Source organism: Lagopus leucura, unplaced genomic scaffold (assembly GCF_019238085.1).
Source record: "Lagopus leucura isolate 7727_CA_CO unplaced genomic scaffold, USGS_WTPT01 Super-Scaffold_1, whole genome shotgun sequence".
Lineage (NCBI taxonomy): Eukaryota > Metazoa > Chordata > Aves > Galliformes > Phasianidae > Lagopus > Lagopus leucura.
The window spans coordinates 504,431-521,072 of NW_024962250.1; the positions used below are offsets into that span (position 1 = coordinate 504,431).

General features: G+C 43.3%; 1 long non-coding RNA gene across 1 annotated transcript in view; it reads left to right on the plus strand.

Moving 5' to 3' along the window:
- The window catches only part of LOC122180538, a 189,512-nt gene that overhangs the window by 172,081 nt on the left and 789 nt on the right, over window positions 1-16,642 (plus strand). The window lies entirely within an intron of this gene.

The window sequence follows — 16,642 nt, forward strand, 5'->3', positions numbered from 1 at the left end:
TATATAATTCAGAAGCCCTCCACCTTGGTTTTATGCTGTGTGCTACAGAGGGAACTTTTCCTCTATGATATCCAGAGATGTAGGCGTTCAAGGCTCAGGCCTTAATACTGTCTATTAAAAAAGATACAAACCCCGCAAACTTTGAATCCTGATCTGGGTTGTAGTTTCCAACAACCCACAAAATTAGTATGTTTAAACCCCAAACTCCAGTTTAAAGTCTAGTTTCACCAAAACAGATATATCATGCTTCATGGACAGCCTTTAGCCTCCATCATTAATCATTTTGATTCCACAAAAACTATTGCTGTTACCAAAGCATTTCAACAACATAAGCCGCATCATTTAAGTGATGCTGATGTTCTTTTCCTCCACTTTTAACAAAATAATAAATGCTCATTAGCTGTAAGAATTGGAAGCAAAGTATGAACTTCTTGAGAACTTCTCCCTCAGAGGAGATGTTGTTTTTTTTTTTTTAATTGACACAGAACAGCCAGCCCCAAACATTCAAAACTCATAAATCAGACTGCCCAGGAATGGGGGTTAGCTTACAAAATTAATATAAAGGAAAAAAGATGTTAAGTTTTCGCTCATTCAGAGCCTTTCATTGACCATGAACTGATTTGCTTTTCTTTTTCTAGACTGTCAGAGTTAGCAGCTTCTTCTAAACTGTGAATAAGAGCTGAGATCCTTAGAAAAGCTTTTTTTTCCAATGTTTGTTATATTTTATGTTGACACATTTCCATGCGTGTGTGGAATTGTTTGCGTTAAGAGCTGTATATATGGATGGTCCCTGTCCCAAAGAGGTTATGAGCTAAGCTGAAACTGAGCAAAGTGATTATGTATAAACATAAAGGCTGTTTCAAGGAACCAGTCTGAGATAAGTTTATGCAGTCTTCTTTATGAGGTTATTTGTGAACATTGTTTCTGAGAAAGTTTGGAAGAAAGATAACTGAATAGCTTTGCGGACATTTATGGGGAAAACATAAAGCACAGAAGTGCGTGTCTGTAGGTTTGACTTAAGGCTGAGGGATGCTGGCATCCCTGAACAACTGAAGGAAGGAGCCAGCATCTTGGCAGAGCTCAGGGGTGGACGGTGGAGGGATAAAGTATGATAAGATTTCAGAAATGGTTTAAGATGCTGCTGAGCTGTGTGATGGATGAAAAAAGAAGTGGGTTTGCAAGAGAAAGCACTGCTTGAGCCTGTTGTGCTTACATTCATAGCTACATTATGAGTTACATTCATAGCTAAATCAGACAGGTCACTCTAAAAGTAATGCCTCCTATTTATTTCTGTGGAAACTACAATACATATGAAGAGCAAAATAATTTGATAGAGCAAATTTTCAGCTACAAAACACTATTTTTCAACATATTCACCACCATTAGGTATGTGTTTTCACCAGGAAAAGACAGGAGCCTGCATGCTGCACATATAGCAATCTGTACCAGCAGAGGTGATCCACCACTGTTGTTACTACTGAAATATTGCTGAAATGCACCTTCTACCTTCTCATGTGCTTACATCCACTGTGTGGTGACCATAAATGTTCAGCAAGCATTGATGAATGTCATTGGGTACAATTTTTTCTGCATGGAGGAATTCAGTGCCACACCTTTGCTTCATCCGCACCTCCATATCAGACACCATTTTGTCAGACTGCCCCTCTGCTGCCATCTGTCTAGAAAATGTAACAGAATATTGGTGGGAAGGCTCAACCTCTACTGCCACACCACCAACATGGTCTCTGATTTTGTGGGTCAGCATCATAAAATAGGAGGCATTACTTTTGGAGCAGCCTTGTGTTTGAGAGGTGAGCCGGAGAGATGTACTGCATTTCTTGTCCAGGAGATGCGTTGTTGCAGAACCACTGTGTGCCAATATGTGTCCTGAGGGCAAGCAGAAAGGAGAGAGAACTTTAAGAAGAGAAAAATGCTACAGAAGCCAGAAGGAACACAGAGGTGTGAATTCCAGTGGTAGGAGAGAAATGTCTGCGTTTAGAAATCAGATAGAAGTGAAGTGAATAAAAAGGACTAACAGGAGGCTGGGACCAGAGTAATAAAAGAAAGGTAGGAGAGTTCTTTTGCCGGCCAGCAACAGAGTCCTTACTGGGACATGCGAATTGCGCTCTGTGAGGTGAGGGAGAAGAATGTGAAAACGTCACCTTCTTCAAGCAACCAGAGAGTGAAGTTGCTCAAACACAGGATTTGGGCTGGGTTTTCTTTTACTGATGCATCATTTTAATGATGCAGACAGCTCTGTCCTTGCCCATCCAGTCCAGCTGCCACTTAAAACTTAGGAGAAAAGAGAGAATACAACAAAAAGAAGCCCCAGCTGTGCGACAGTCAGTGCCTTGCTGCCAGATATGAGGGTGGTGTGGAAGGCATTGTTTTGAACATTCTTTGCCTCACCTCTGACAATTATATTTATTTTATGGGTCACAAACATAGCATTCTTTTGACTGTCAACCTTGGGCATGTTCTTCAGTGCCTCCTTTGCACGGCCTGACCAGGAGGCTAGCTGTTAGTGATCTGAGTTATCCCAATTTACACATACCAGTGATTTAAAATTCCTCTGTGTACAGCTCTTACTGTACTGTATTTCAGTACATCGCAGGCAAACAGTCCCATTGTCTCCCATATGTTTCAAACAACAAACATACAACAGGTGATTAAACTCCATAAACAAACAGGGTTTTCCCAGCAACAAATCAACACCTCTCCATGTCTGGTATTTGTGGAATTTGATAAGCCACCCACTTTGCTCCCTCCCCATTCTTGTTGTGTCTGTCCTCAGCCTTCTTCATCTTTTATCCCCACCCTGCTTCACCCAGTTTCCAAAGGAAGGCATTCATTGTTAATTAACTGCTGAAATAGTGCAAGCAGCTTGGTTCATGGGATTGAGATGGGAATGGAGCTTTAGTTCTGAGTTTAAAATGTTTTCAGAGGCCTAAAAGGCATATTTTCTCATTCAGAAAGAGCGAGGGAGATGGGAAAAAGTAATGTATGAAAGAGAGAGTTAGGGAATGTAATTGGAAAACCTCAAACCAGTAAATTAAGGCACAGGTCTTTACAGTTTGAATGATAGTTTTTTATTGTTTTGTTTTGGTTTTTTTTTGAAGGCTCTGGTGTTTCTGGTACTTGTGTACTCCCAGGTGCAAATACTTGCCTTGCGTAGTGTTTCTGGGCCAGGTACTGTTGTCAGAGTGCTGTAAATCTGGAATTATTTAGGGTTAGTAAACACTGCCTCTATCCAGGAGTTACGGCAGCATAAGAAATAATCTGCCTCTTATTGTACCAGGTTGTCTAGCATACTGCAAGTATGGCCAAAATAATCAGAAAAGTAGTTAAGAGATCTCCCTTCCACTTTCACTTCACATTTGCTAAATCATGCACTAATACCTTTATGGGCAGATGAGTAAATGACCGTATTCCCTCTACATACAGAAGTTTGCATCTTATTCTGTTGTTTTACCTTTCAGACTGCATTTCCTGTTATTTGACTAAATGAAGCCTTTAACACGTGTTCAGCTCCCATCTCCAGTAAGTGGGAGTTCTGGATAACTGAGCTGCTCACCCTTTCTGGCCATTCCTGTGAAAAAATGCCCAGTCCACCAGGGTGGCTCACAGCTGGCTTGAGGTTGTCTTCATTTATTTTGGTTCAGATGCCGATAAGAAGCATTCCTGAGGAGAGAGGGGTTAGTATTTCCATTCTGATTGTTGAGGTTATAGCTGCATCCATAGTAACAACCGTTGTTCAACATTCCCTTTGTGTTCTGCCTAATTAGACGATGATCTGTAGTTGTCCTGAGAAATCCTTATTATGTTCAGCTTGTTTAGATCTCATGTAATATTGTTCCGTGGACTGTCCTGCGGTGTTGCAAAAACACTTAGCCCATGTTGATCAGAAGTGAAAGTGTTTCATTCCATGGAGAAATTAGGAGCTCTACTGCTGTCAAATTCACTGGTTAAATGAAGCAGAAACTTAGTTCAAAGGCCAACTCCTGGAAGCATTTTCCTTTGCAACATTTCAAGAAGCAATATTTCCCTTTTGGGTTTGTCCAGGAGAACATGCCTATAAACTAAATGCCATGCCTTCTTAACAATGACGAATATTTCATGTCTAGTGGAAAAAAAAAATAAATAGTGTGTGTGAATGGAGCAAACCAAAAGGGAGACATTTATTCAAAGGATCTTTGCTGTGCCATCTGTCCTGGGGGAGGGTTGGGATTTGGGAAGTCCAATTCTCTCCTATAAGCCACATCCACATGATGAAGTGCAGGGATTCCCTTCCAGTTCTGTTGTGGGGCTTGTCCTGAAGTATTGGTCCTACAAATGTGCAGATGCTCCTAAAAAGAAGGATGCAGAATGAGAACAGCATGCAGAGAGGCCTCATGTCTCCCTGCAGATTGCTGCTGTGGGCCACGTGCTGTTCCAGGGGTCACACTGCTTCTCCCAGACTGCACTCCCCTGCTGCCTGCTTTTCCTTTGCCCTGTAAGCTTCCTTCTCTGATGTAGGTATGGAGCTTAAAACCTGCGAGGCGCTACGCGGGCATTACCAAAAATGTAAATAATAATCTTCAACACAGTTACGAAAGGGGTAAGGAATCAGGAACCCAGACTTCTGCTCCTTTGGAGTCCTGGGTGTTCTGCAAGTCTTTAGATGTGCTAATAAGGAGCGGGTTGCTGAACTTCAAGAACCCAGATTTAAATATTTTGACCCACGAGCAGAGATACAGCAGATAGTTGCAGGGATTTATCTGTGAGTCTTTTCTCAGGTGAGGAGCAGGCTTGGCAGTGCTGTGCCCTGGAGGTGCCGCGCGGTTCATCTGCCCACGGCTGCATCTCAGATCCTGTGCTGCTGGAACTCGGGCTCCCTTCCTGCTGCAAGGGAGCAGGTCTTATCAGCGGCATCTCAAATGTCCTAGGTCTTACCAAGAGCTTTTCACCAATCATGGGGGTGTTTTTAATCACTCTGAACAGGAAATAGCATGCTGCATTTAAATACTGTATATAATTATCATGGGAAATATAATTAGCAAGCGTAATTAAATGGGCTTGACTGCATATCAGACTGTTTCTCGATTTTTCACTCAATCCAGCTGTTTCTCACAAGCTCTTTACTTTGAATACTGGTGGTCTGTGATGGAACCTTTGCACAGAATGCAGAAAGAATTACTTCTTTAAAAGCTATTCATTTAATCTAACTAGGCTAATTTATTTAAATGCAATCATGACATTTTCCAATACAACCTCTTTTCTGTACTTTAGATGCTTCATTTTGGAATGCCTGGATTCAACAGAAATATTCCAATTTGAAAGCTTTATAAACCCCCAAGTATATAAAGTCTCCAATGGCAGAGACTGGCTCTTTGTTACGCGCTTGTTTCATGCGTTGCTCAACAGAGGCCTGATTCTTGATTGGATTCTCTTATGTCTAATGATAATGGGGATAAAACCAGTGTGGTAAATAACTGAGTACAGTGCTGGTTTATGATGATGCTTTTTCCACCTTCTTGGGAAGGAAAAGAAAGTAAGCATTCTGAATTACTGGAGAAAATACTGTCTTCTCTTCTGACAGAGATCATGGGCTCTATAATACTGCAGTAGAGTTAAAATATTGGGAAATACTAAGAAAAATGCTGAGAAAATGAGAATAACTGTATTTCCATTTAAAGAATGGTCCCCTTTTCTGCCCCAGTGCCCTACCTTTGGATTTGGCTGGGTATGATGGCTGAAGCGATTGAACAGTTTGCTGCCTGTGAAAGGCAAATCGATCCTCTGCCTTCCTGTGAGCAGGACATTGCCCTTAGGCTGGAACTAGTGCACTCATGAACCCTTGGCAAACTAGTTCAGTTTCCTCTGCCAGCAAAAACCTCTGTTTCTTTATTTTTCTGAGTTGTCTGAATGAGCTGAGCTAGCTCACCAAGGATTCAACTGAACTAATGTCAGCACAGAGACCCATCCATTGGGCAGCAGGGAACAACAGATCCTTTTTTGTAGGAGTGGGTGCTTAGGTTGGCCCAGCAGCCTCACCTGACTCCACTTAGCACTGCAGTCATGTGGCAAATGGTATCTGAAGATTGTTGTATAGCATCTCCACAGCCAGGAAAGCCTGAGACGTTCCCATATGCCAATGTGCTTAGCTGAATGGCACTAATTCTTAAAGTGAAAGAAAACCTATGAATATTTGGTCACTTTTTTCTTGGATCATATTCATAGCCCCCTATCTTGCATGAGATTTTGTTCTATAGGTAGCAAAACATGCATTTTAAAATGGTTGCAATACAGGTGCTTGTAGCACACAAGAAGCACCCTGCAACTTTCCAGCCTATTCCCAACATTTGAACAGCAGAGAGTCACAAACAATTTAGTGCATAGTTAAAAAGCAATGGTTAAAATTTTTGTTCTGTAATTTTTGTCTAAGAGTAAATTCAAGGAAGATCTTGCATTTTCAAGAACATTCATTGATGAGGGGAAGAAAATAATGTAATAAATTATTAGTGCAGGATCTGTAACTACAGATAAAAAGCTGTACTAACAATATTTCTCAGACACAACCCCATTACCATAAATAGTGGATGTGTGTGCTATCAAATTACCCCGCTGCATAAATTTGATCTGTATCAAGTCTGAGCTCTGAATCACATTTCTATTAACTCTGTTAGGCGCCATGATCTGCACTTTAGGCTAGCATTCTTCCAGCTGTGAAAGAACAGGCAATACTTGATCTATAGTATTATATATTAGTATTTAGCAATACTAAGCTAAATGGTGCAGACAGACAGTGAAGACCTAACTTCAGCAGGCTGTTGGATGATTGAGACCAAGAGAACGATCAGCATTCTGGGTCACAGAGCTGTGATGTTTTTGATATGATAGTAGCAGTTCTATCCCTAGATTTGGCATAATGGCAAGTCGCAGCCTGGGTGCTTTGTCAGGTGTCAAAGCCCAGCATAGCAGGAATTCAGGAACTGACTCCATCCTTCCCTGGAGACCAAATAATTAAAATTTGCAGTGGCTTCTTCATGTTCACTGAAGGCTCTGAGGCTCCATACACATAAACCATCACCATAATCTTGCAGAAAAAGTATTGGAACTTTAACAGTACATTATATCTTGCTGAATATGACAGAAAGAGGTTGGAGAAATTATAATAGTTGATGTAATTACTTAACACCAACAAGCTCAAAGAAGCTGATGTTCAAGGTAACAGAAAAACAGAAGTTTATGGAGATAGTTAAAGGATTCAGTTGTCTTGATTTAAACAGGCAGTGAATTCAATACAAAGCTTCTTCCAAATCAGAGATTCTTTTCCAGAGTCTGATTTCAGTCAGTATTTCCTGCAGTCTGAGAGAAGAGGAGCTGGCTGTATCATTTTAAAGATAATTAGCTGGAGAGGACATGACTGACGCTGAGAATCATTCACCACTTCCAACCAAGATGTCTGACTGACCTGATAACCACAGAGCAGCAAATGGCAGACAGTATAATTAAGGTCCCTCCAATGTGCCCGGTGTCAAAAATGCCAAACCCCAAATTCCATGGTTTCTTCTCTAAGCATGCAGTAGAACCAGTCAAAACAGCTATGAATAAGTTTCCCCTGTATCTGCACATTCCATAAATAGTACAAATATAATTTTATAGCAATAACTGAGACTTGAATCGCAGGATTATCTGTTCTGATTCAGACAATTGTGTAGTTTAACCTCTACCATTTGAGTGTGAGCTTGGAAAAGAATATGGGGTATAAATTAGTTCTTGCTTGTACAACAAAACCGTGTGGGGCAGGGTGCTTGCTTATTCATGAACAGCCTGACATACACCAGCAGCAAACAAAACTTTTCAAGAATAGAGATCATCCTGCTTCCATTGAAACCAGTGGGAATGTTGTCACTGCCTTTGAGGAAAGAACAGTGCCCCTCATTTACATACTTTTAAAGGGTCTGTCTTTAGTTATTTATTTTTGCTTTTGTTTTATTTTTTTACTTCCTTGTCAGTAGTTGCATCAGGTAGGTCTTTCCAGGTACCAAGAAACCAGAGAAATTGATTTTACATCAGATTACATCTTGCTTGATTGCATAGGTATACTCTGATCAAAAGAGCGCTGCAACTCCTGGGTGCTCAAAGAGCAAGTGGATGTCACAGAATTGCCAGAGCTTCCCAAAAGGGAAATGGGGAGATGGCCATAGCAGGGGGAGAAGCAGATCTTTTCTGTCTCTAGGGAATCCTGGCATCAAGGTGCCAGCTGGGGCTACGAAGCACCAACACATTTCTGTTACCACAGGAAATCGGAGCGACAGTAGCTCACGCAGAAGGACAGTGGCCAGTTGTGAAGTATCTTGTGCATTCTGGACGTTATTTTATGTTTTATTTTATTATAGGATGAGTTATGCATAGTTTACTTAGCAAGCTTCTGTACTTCTGACTTGTTGGTTATCATTTGAGGTCATCCATCACTTTTCTGTTCACTTCGGTAAGAGGCAGAGCACTGCTGGAGGCTGAGTGCCTCTGCCTGAGCAGCAGCCATTGCTCCAGGCAGCTCATGCTGCCCGAGGACTTGTTGCAGGTTTGGTGCTTTAAATCCTGGAAGCAGTAAGCTACTTCTAAGGACTTGTTCCACACAACTGGAAGTTGCTCTGCGTACCACTGGTTACTTTTACCCGTTAGCATAACTGCACCAGTAGTTACTGTAAATCTGAACCATCCAATGTTGTAAAGCTGAACCTTGTATGAAGTTGGACATAGGTTATTTCAGTAACACCTGGGAAAATTTTGCGAACTCATACAGAAAATGAAAGCATTTTTTAGTTTTTAACAAGCACCACTTTCACCTAATTGTGTTTGAAGGGTGTAGGAATGTGTGTTTGTGAGAAAAACGTCTGATAAGAGAACAGGTGTTTCCTTGCTATCCCTTGAAGAGCTGTTCTGTGGCCTTCTTGTCTCTGTCCCTAATTTCCATTCACAAAAGTTGTCATCTCAGCTGATCGAAATGGGAATCCTTAGGAGTCCCAGATCCGCAGAGGTGGAGCCGAGGGGTTTTGGTTTAACTGACGAGTGGCTTATGGCCAGCACTGCATCCTTGCAGTTTGTGTGCTTACAACACGGGCGACATGGTCTGTGCCAGGTGTTACTCCTGATCGAGCCTCTCCACTCCCGGGTCCCGCGGCCTCTGACACGCCTGTCTCTCGGGCAGCGGCGGGCCTCGAACCGGCAACCCTTCCGCTCCGAGCTCGGGCCCCCCGCGCTGGCAGCGGAATGGCAGCGCGCTGGGCGGCACCGCGCCGCCGGCGCCCGGCACGCTGATTGGCCAGCTCGGCAGGCGGCGCAGCCAATGGGGCAGAGCGGAACCGCCGCCGTTCAGGAGCGGCAGCACGGCCCCTCGCGGCGGCCGTTCGAGGGCAGCGCCGTGGGTCCGGGTTCGAGGCCCAGCGCCGCGGCGTGCCGGCGCCCGGTTGGTGTCGCGGGCAGCGGGCACGGGGCCGTTCCGCTCAGCGCAACGCGGTGTGAACCCTGCTGGGCTGCTGGTGTGTGTGCATTTCGGGCTCTGCCTTCTGCAGAGCACGCCTGCCATGAAGTCATTTTTGTTGCTGATTGAAATCATCTGTTTTCAGTTCTCTGACAAATTAATTGAACTTTCCTCTGACTCAGGGGCCTTCTGACTTTTGAAGCAGATTTTGTCTACATGCAGTCTCCCAGACGAACACAATTTAATTTTCTAGGCTCTAAACGAACTTTACATTTCCAGAAAGCCAATGAAAGCAGCATTTGTTCTGGTGATAGCACGTCGGCTTTTACAAACGTGGCACAGGAATAAACGTTTATAACTTGCTTGTTTTACTGCAGCCGATAACCGGCTCTGAGGCGTGTTAGATCCTGAGATACACGGTGCCGATAACGTGTGGGCTGCGGGCAGCTTTCCTCCATGGATGTGAAAAGAGTTCTCAGAAAGGAGCTGTGAGAGCGCTGCGGGACAGGGACCAGCCCGTGTGCCGTGCTGAGAAACCACCGCGGGGTGCATTGCGCGTGGATTAGCAGGACCTGCCAAGCTCAGCAGGAGTCCTGTTCCCCTCTGCCCCCCAAGTCCTGGGCCATCATTGGGCTCTATAACAACGTGGCTCGCTCCACCATTTTTTGAATCTATCTCTGAGGGCTTTTAGAACTCAGGATAGACTTAAGCCCATTTTCCAAGCTAAGCATGTGCTAATGTATCTTGCTGGCCTGGTGATGAAGAGGATCTGCTGTTCTTCTTGACCAATCTGAGCGTTCCTTTTTATCCACCCCATCCACTCCAAAATCGAACCTTAAATAATTTAGCTTAGCGACTCTGCTGGAAAATATTTCTCATCCCTCATATTAAATGCAATTAATACAGAAAGATCTCAGTGAGCTTCTCGGAAATCAAACCCAATTCCTGTCCTTTGCAACCTGGACCGGCTGCAGAATTTTTGCCACAGACTCACCTGCCCCATTTCTAGATCTTTGTCTTCTCACTAATTTACAGCTGCTATTTTGAGTAGTCGCCAGCACTGAGTTCACTGAAAGTCTGTGTTCGACTCAAGTGTTAGAAAGGAATTAAAACAAAGATATGAGAATCATAGCAATAAGTAGCTGAAATTTCAACACGAAACCTCAGACCCAAACATTCCCAAAAGCCCAGGAAATGTGTAAGTGAACCCAAACTCCTACTTTACGATTTTCTCCTGTACGTGAATTGTCCAAACCAGACCCTCTGATTCCGGGTGCACCTGAGCCTTTTGGTCACTGCCTCTAGTTTCACTGATGTTTTCAGTATGATGACAAATCTGAGCTTTGCAGCTTTTTAAATTTTTATTTCAATTACATTACCATTTCTAGGACTGTTGCTTAGAAATCACCCTTTGATTTCTAAGCAGAGCAAAGTCAGTAGAAGAGTCTCAGCAGAGCTTTCTGTAGGTACCAGAAGTGAGTGAATTTAGAGCTGTTACAGTCCACAACCAGAGCACCACCGCGATTTTCAGGCCTGTGTCTACCCTCAGGAGTGCTGGTGCTCTCCAGAGAACAGAAAAAAATGTTAGGAAAATTTCTTAGTCAAATGACACATTTCAGGATGCCAAGTGATTTGCAATCTGCTGGCATAATAATGTTGATAATGATATTCAGCGTATTTGCTTAAGCTTTTCTGTATTTATTATGCAAGCCTAATAGGTCTGTAAAAAACATAGCTAGAGATTGGACATGGAATCTGCAGCTGTTCAAACTTTTTGCTCTCCAGCCACAATAGTTACTAAGGCACATTGAAAACTTGCTGTTGTGAGTGTACTATTAACACTTCAGGGCTGTGAAGCAACATGAAAAACAGTCGCTGTTTCAGGCTTTTTCAGAAATGTCGTGCAAAAGGATGGCTATATTCAGCTGGACCACCCAATCCTACCCAGTACTTGCATTTTATGCCCTGCCGTGCAGTGAAGGTGCATTGGATGCATGTGATCTCGCTATGAATTTGCAAACTTTCACGTTATTCTGGCAAATGTCAGCTTGAGGGGATTTTGTGTCTTTTTCAATCAGAACTCACACGGACTTTAAAATTCTCCTCGCATCCCCTTATGGTTTTACTTGAATAATAAGGAAGTTAAGAGTAAAGGAAAGATCATCGAGTTGCTTTGCATTGCTGGAGTAATGATGGCAAGTGATTCTCGTGCCGTAGATGAAGGCTGCTGTTGCACAATCTTGAAGGATGAAATGTGCATCCTCATACCATTTTAGGTTGATATCAACTTACAGGATATGTGTAAGTACACTGAAAAATAGAGGACTTGTTCATGTTGGTCTGCAATAATCCTTTAGTCCTTCAACAGATGTCATTTGTCAACACTGAGAAATGTCTTTCAGTTTATGTTGAGAAGAATACTGACTTTATTATATGTTCATACAAATTATCTATATATTATGCAACTCTCCAACAATAGAACATACTCTCCAATTCTCTTTTACCATAGAATTACAGTTTAGAACATCAGCTTTTAATACAGTGAAAAGTGTAGGCATGCAATAAATGAACCAGTAGCCACGAGCTATGACTCAAGCGTGGTCCAAGAGTGTCAACTCAAAACAGTACAGAACTTGGAACAAAAGACCTCCCCTGTTTATATTAGTTTGCATTGAAGGATGTTTTTTATTTTTATTTTTTCAGAGAAGACAGAGACCTTAACATTTGTGTTAGAAGCTTGGCTCCAGCCAGGCACCTAGCAGATCCTTTTGCTCATCCTTATACAATGCTAGGATATACCTGAACTTGCCTTCATTTTCTGACTTCCCCTGTACTGGCAGGTAATTGCATTTGATGCGTCTCCTTGGCTGAGAAAGCATGCCAAACTATGGGATGTTGTGCCAGGATCAACTTGTAGGAAGGGTAGAAAATAGAGACAAGCAGGCTGGTAAGCTGACTGCCTGTGCAGTACAGTGCCACTGAGCCTGGGGAGCTGAGAAGGAAAGACCATGAGGCTGGCTTCAGACTGAAGTAGGGAGAGAACTCTGCTGGGAGTGGTGGCCAGCCATCTGAAGAGTGCAGCAGCATGAAGCAAGTAGCCTATGTCCCTTGCAAAAAAAAAAAAAACAAAAAAAAGGAGGACTTGAAAGCACTCGTGATTATTCCGTATGGCATCTGAAGCGAAATTCCACTTTGTAATCTAAATTGAGCAGAGTGCACGTAGTACGAGAGTCAGATAATAAGGCATCGAACTCAGGGAATCTCATCTCTGCTTTTAAGTTGCATTTCTCTTCCTCTGTGCTTATACCCCTTCTAATTCAGTTTGCTTGCAAATGAAATTTGTTGAGGAAAGCAAACAGTTGATTAGCAGCTAATGCTCATTTAATAATGGAACAAAATTAGTTTGTCAGCGAAGGAGAATTCACTTGAGGAAGAAAGAGGAGTAATGTGCAAAGATTGCATCAACCAAACAGGAAATGGAGATGGTCCCATGTGGTTTAGGTAGTTTTGATTGCGATGCCAAGGGTGTAAATCGCCGAATAGCTTTTCGGCAGCCTGGAGCTGTTGTTGGCTTTCCCTTTCCTCCCGGCTGCTCCAAGGTAGCAGATCTCCTCCAGCTGCCTCCCTTCGCCTTCAGGGCGAGCAGAGCTGGGGGACCTGCTCACAGCTGCTCTGCTGCCTTCACGCTGCGTCACTGCTGCCATCAGACACTCAGCCACTGCCTGAGATTGCTGAAAAAATATTTGCGGCTCGTATTTACAAACAGTTGCTGCACAGAATTTGTCTGCACAAAGCATTTGTAAAACAATTTTGAGCAGGAAATCAGTTACAAGAAATAGGTAGTCCGTGTGGTGTGGACCATGGAAAATATGCATGCAGATGTGCGTATTGTCTAACATGGCTAATTTGCTGCCAGAATATGAAATACAGGGAGTACAACTAGGAGATGTAGCAGAGGCGTTCGTGTTTTTTTTCTTCTTGCCCCTATTCTGATGATGGATTATGCCAGTTAAACGTTTTAGGAAACAGAAGCCACTTCTCCATAGGAACTTGGCAGCAGTAGCCACAGCTGAGCCCACAGACACCCCATGTTTGAATACAGAGTGATGCCAGCCTTGAGTGAATGAGTTTTAAAAGCAGCATCACATAAATGTGTCTGAATAAAGTAAGAGTAGATCGGAAGCAGTTCCTGAGACTTACGTGAGTGACCTTTCTTGCTGTTGTCGTTCCAAATGTTTGGCAGGCTCTCTGACCACTATATTTCATTTCCATGCACCCTTGTACTTCCCAGTTCCGTCCAGGAGCAGAAGCAGAAGTAATAAAATACCACAAGAAAAGCTATTCTTGTGATATTTCCGGTCCTACTGGATACAGCACCAACAGGAAATCTCATGAGAAAGTCTGTTCCTTCACAGTTTCCAGGCCCCCTTTGGAAACCCAAGCAAGTTAGTTGAAATAAGCTTTGGGGAATGAAACCCCTTCTCCCAGTTTTGTCAGATGCCATCCTCCCTTCTGGCAAGGCACGTGAGCCTTGCAGCCTGTGATGCTCGTGGTTGTCCTTCTGCCACGCATGCTCATACCCTGTGGCCTGCACAGCCTGCGTGGCATGCTCTGTGTGGGCTACCTGTCCCCCAAGGGCCTGGGATGGTGGAGGGGGAGAGAGACAAAGAGAGTCACAGGAGCAGCCCACAGAAACTGCCAGAAGATATTCAATAAAAAACCGCTATCCTTGAGAGCATTTCTATGATGCTCATCTTTCTTTCCCTGCGTGCTGCAGGGAGGACAGGGAAGGAGCTGTGCTTGCTGGTTCTGCTTGCCTTATACATTAGATTTCAGGTGACAATTCAGTTTGGCTGTATTTTTGGGAGTTGTACCTCCTCTAAGCCCAAGAAATGCCACTCAGGGTCCAGTTCCCAGCCCACAGGCACCAGAGGGAACCTTTCTGTTGACTTCGTAGGGCGGCCGGTCATGTCCACAGAGACCTGCAGAGCTTCAAACCTCCCTGAAAAGTTTTGCAGAAGCGCTGCTGCTCGGCTTGCTGATGGACACACACGCTGTCAAAGATGATGACTCAGACGTAAACCCTTCCTGAAATGTCGCTCTGAAGAATAAATGCCTTCCCTCTTGGTAACCGATACAGTATTTCTGGCTCTCCAGCTGCAGTCCCAATTGCAATGTCACTTTGGCAGTTGAAAAACCTTGTCGTAGTCATCTGCTTCGACACCGAGCGTCTAGCCCAACTGACTGTGGGCCTCCACCAGGCTTTGTTTCCCTCACATGCAGCCAGAATGCAGGTTTCTAATGATGTTTGATACTCGGGACATTTGGAGCTGGAATGCAACCACTTAAAACTGTTTGGTTTGTCACTTTTGGACTTGCTACATAAGGCTCTGTTAATACAAACAGGCCTGTTTGTGATATTCATCAGACAGTGGGAGAAATTCCTCTGATGTCTGTATAATGCAGTGAGCAGACTCCTTGATTATTAACATACTGATTGTGTACTCCTATTTCAGATGTTAGCTCAGCACTGGGGAAAGAGAGCTGGGGGAATAAAAAATGTAAGACACATGACATGCTTGGGATTTGGTCTGTGAAACTGGAAAAAATATTTACACAGTTAGATCGTGTTATTGTCATTCTTTCCTTTTATGTAATATTTGGAGAAGCCGCTGAATTTTTAGTTCTTATCCAAATCAAGCCACACCTCTGAGCATTGTAGGAGTGGGGATGGGCTCAGCATGTCTCCATCCTTTCTTAATCCCTTCATTGATGTACTCATTAGTGCTGGCACAGTGATCATCTGATGCATTCTCTTCCCTCCCAAGCACTTCCTTAAGCTCGGCATTTACATCCGCGCTGAACTTGGAGCCCAGCAGCGGGGGACTGTCGAACGCTTGCCGGGTGCTGCCCAGCCGTGCTCCTGTTTGTGGCTGCTGGATGCGGAGCCTCGCACGCTCCCTGGTGCTAACCACATCTTTGTCGCCAGCCCTCAGTAAAAGCTGCAGAGTCAGGAGCCCCGCCTTGCTTGATAGTGCATGAAAATAGCCCCTCAAGTACAAGCCGCAGCAATCGATGTGCTTTGTATTCCCTGGCCAGAAATAACTCTGGTGGGTATCAGTTGCTGCATCCTGTCACCAGCTACTTAACAGTTTACAATACTTTCATTTATTAATAAGGCATTTTTGATGCCTTAGTCATAGAAAATACAGCAGATAGTTTTTGCGTTACTCAATATTTTCATCCCTTGGGTATTATATCTTCTTTTAATTTACTCTCTGTTATTTTTGTGAAGGAACTTTCACTTTTGGTTAGTTGCAGAGCCCACCCTGGATATCCCCTGGATGGCCTGAAGTACATTAGCTAGGACATTAACTAGCATTAATGTGGAAATTCAGAATCCAAACAGAACTTGTCCTGTTGCCCAACAATGAGTCATTGTCCTTTTTCTCTTTTTAGCTAACAGCAGATTCAGAAGCTGTGAGACAGTTTCCTGGAGATAAGAGATAAATCAGAGGGAAACCTGGCAAAAAGATGATGGTCAAGCTGCAAGATATCATTTCCTCCAAAGCCCCTACATACTAATTAACCATTCCAAGCATATTTTCAACAGCATTTAGGGATTTCCTCATCAAAATAAACTTCCTCCCATGTTATCTTCATTTTTGACATCCGGTGGTACGGTCTGATAGAAGAATCAGGGTTAGAATTTTAGTATTGGGTTGTGTATGTGTTTCTGTGTGTGTATATGCACAAGCACCACACACACACACACGCACACGATTGAAGCTTTGCCAGTATTACTTAGGAATTTTAATGCCTCCTCCAAAGTCCTCTGTAGTCAGCAAGAGATTTTCTGTTAACTTCAATAGTAGCAGTATCGAGCCTCTATCCTTCCGCATCCAGATTTTTTCATTTATGCCTTATGACTTGTTTATAACAAACTACAGATGGGCTTGAGTCATAAAGTTCAGAGTATTTGGTTTAGAGGTTTTGCTTTGGGCCCATCCCTTTAATGTACTGCTTATTCCAGACCTGCCTTTTAAAAGGAAAATATTGTCAGAATGAAAGTGTATGTGCAATAAACAAACTTCTCATTTCCTTCCTCTTAACTTTTTCCTCTTTCTGAAGCTGATTCCTTAACTGGACAATTAGTTTTAGGACTGCCATTGAATG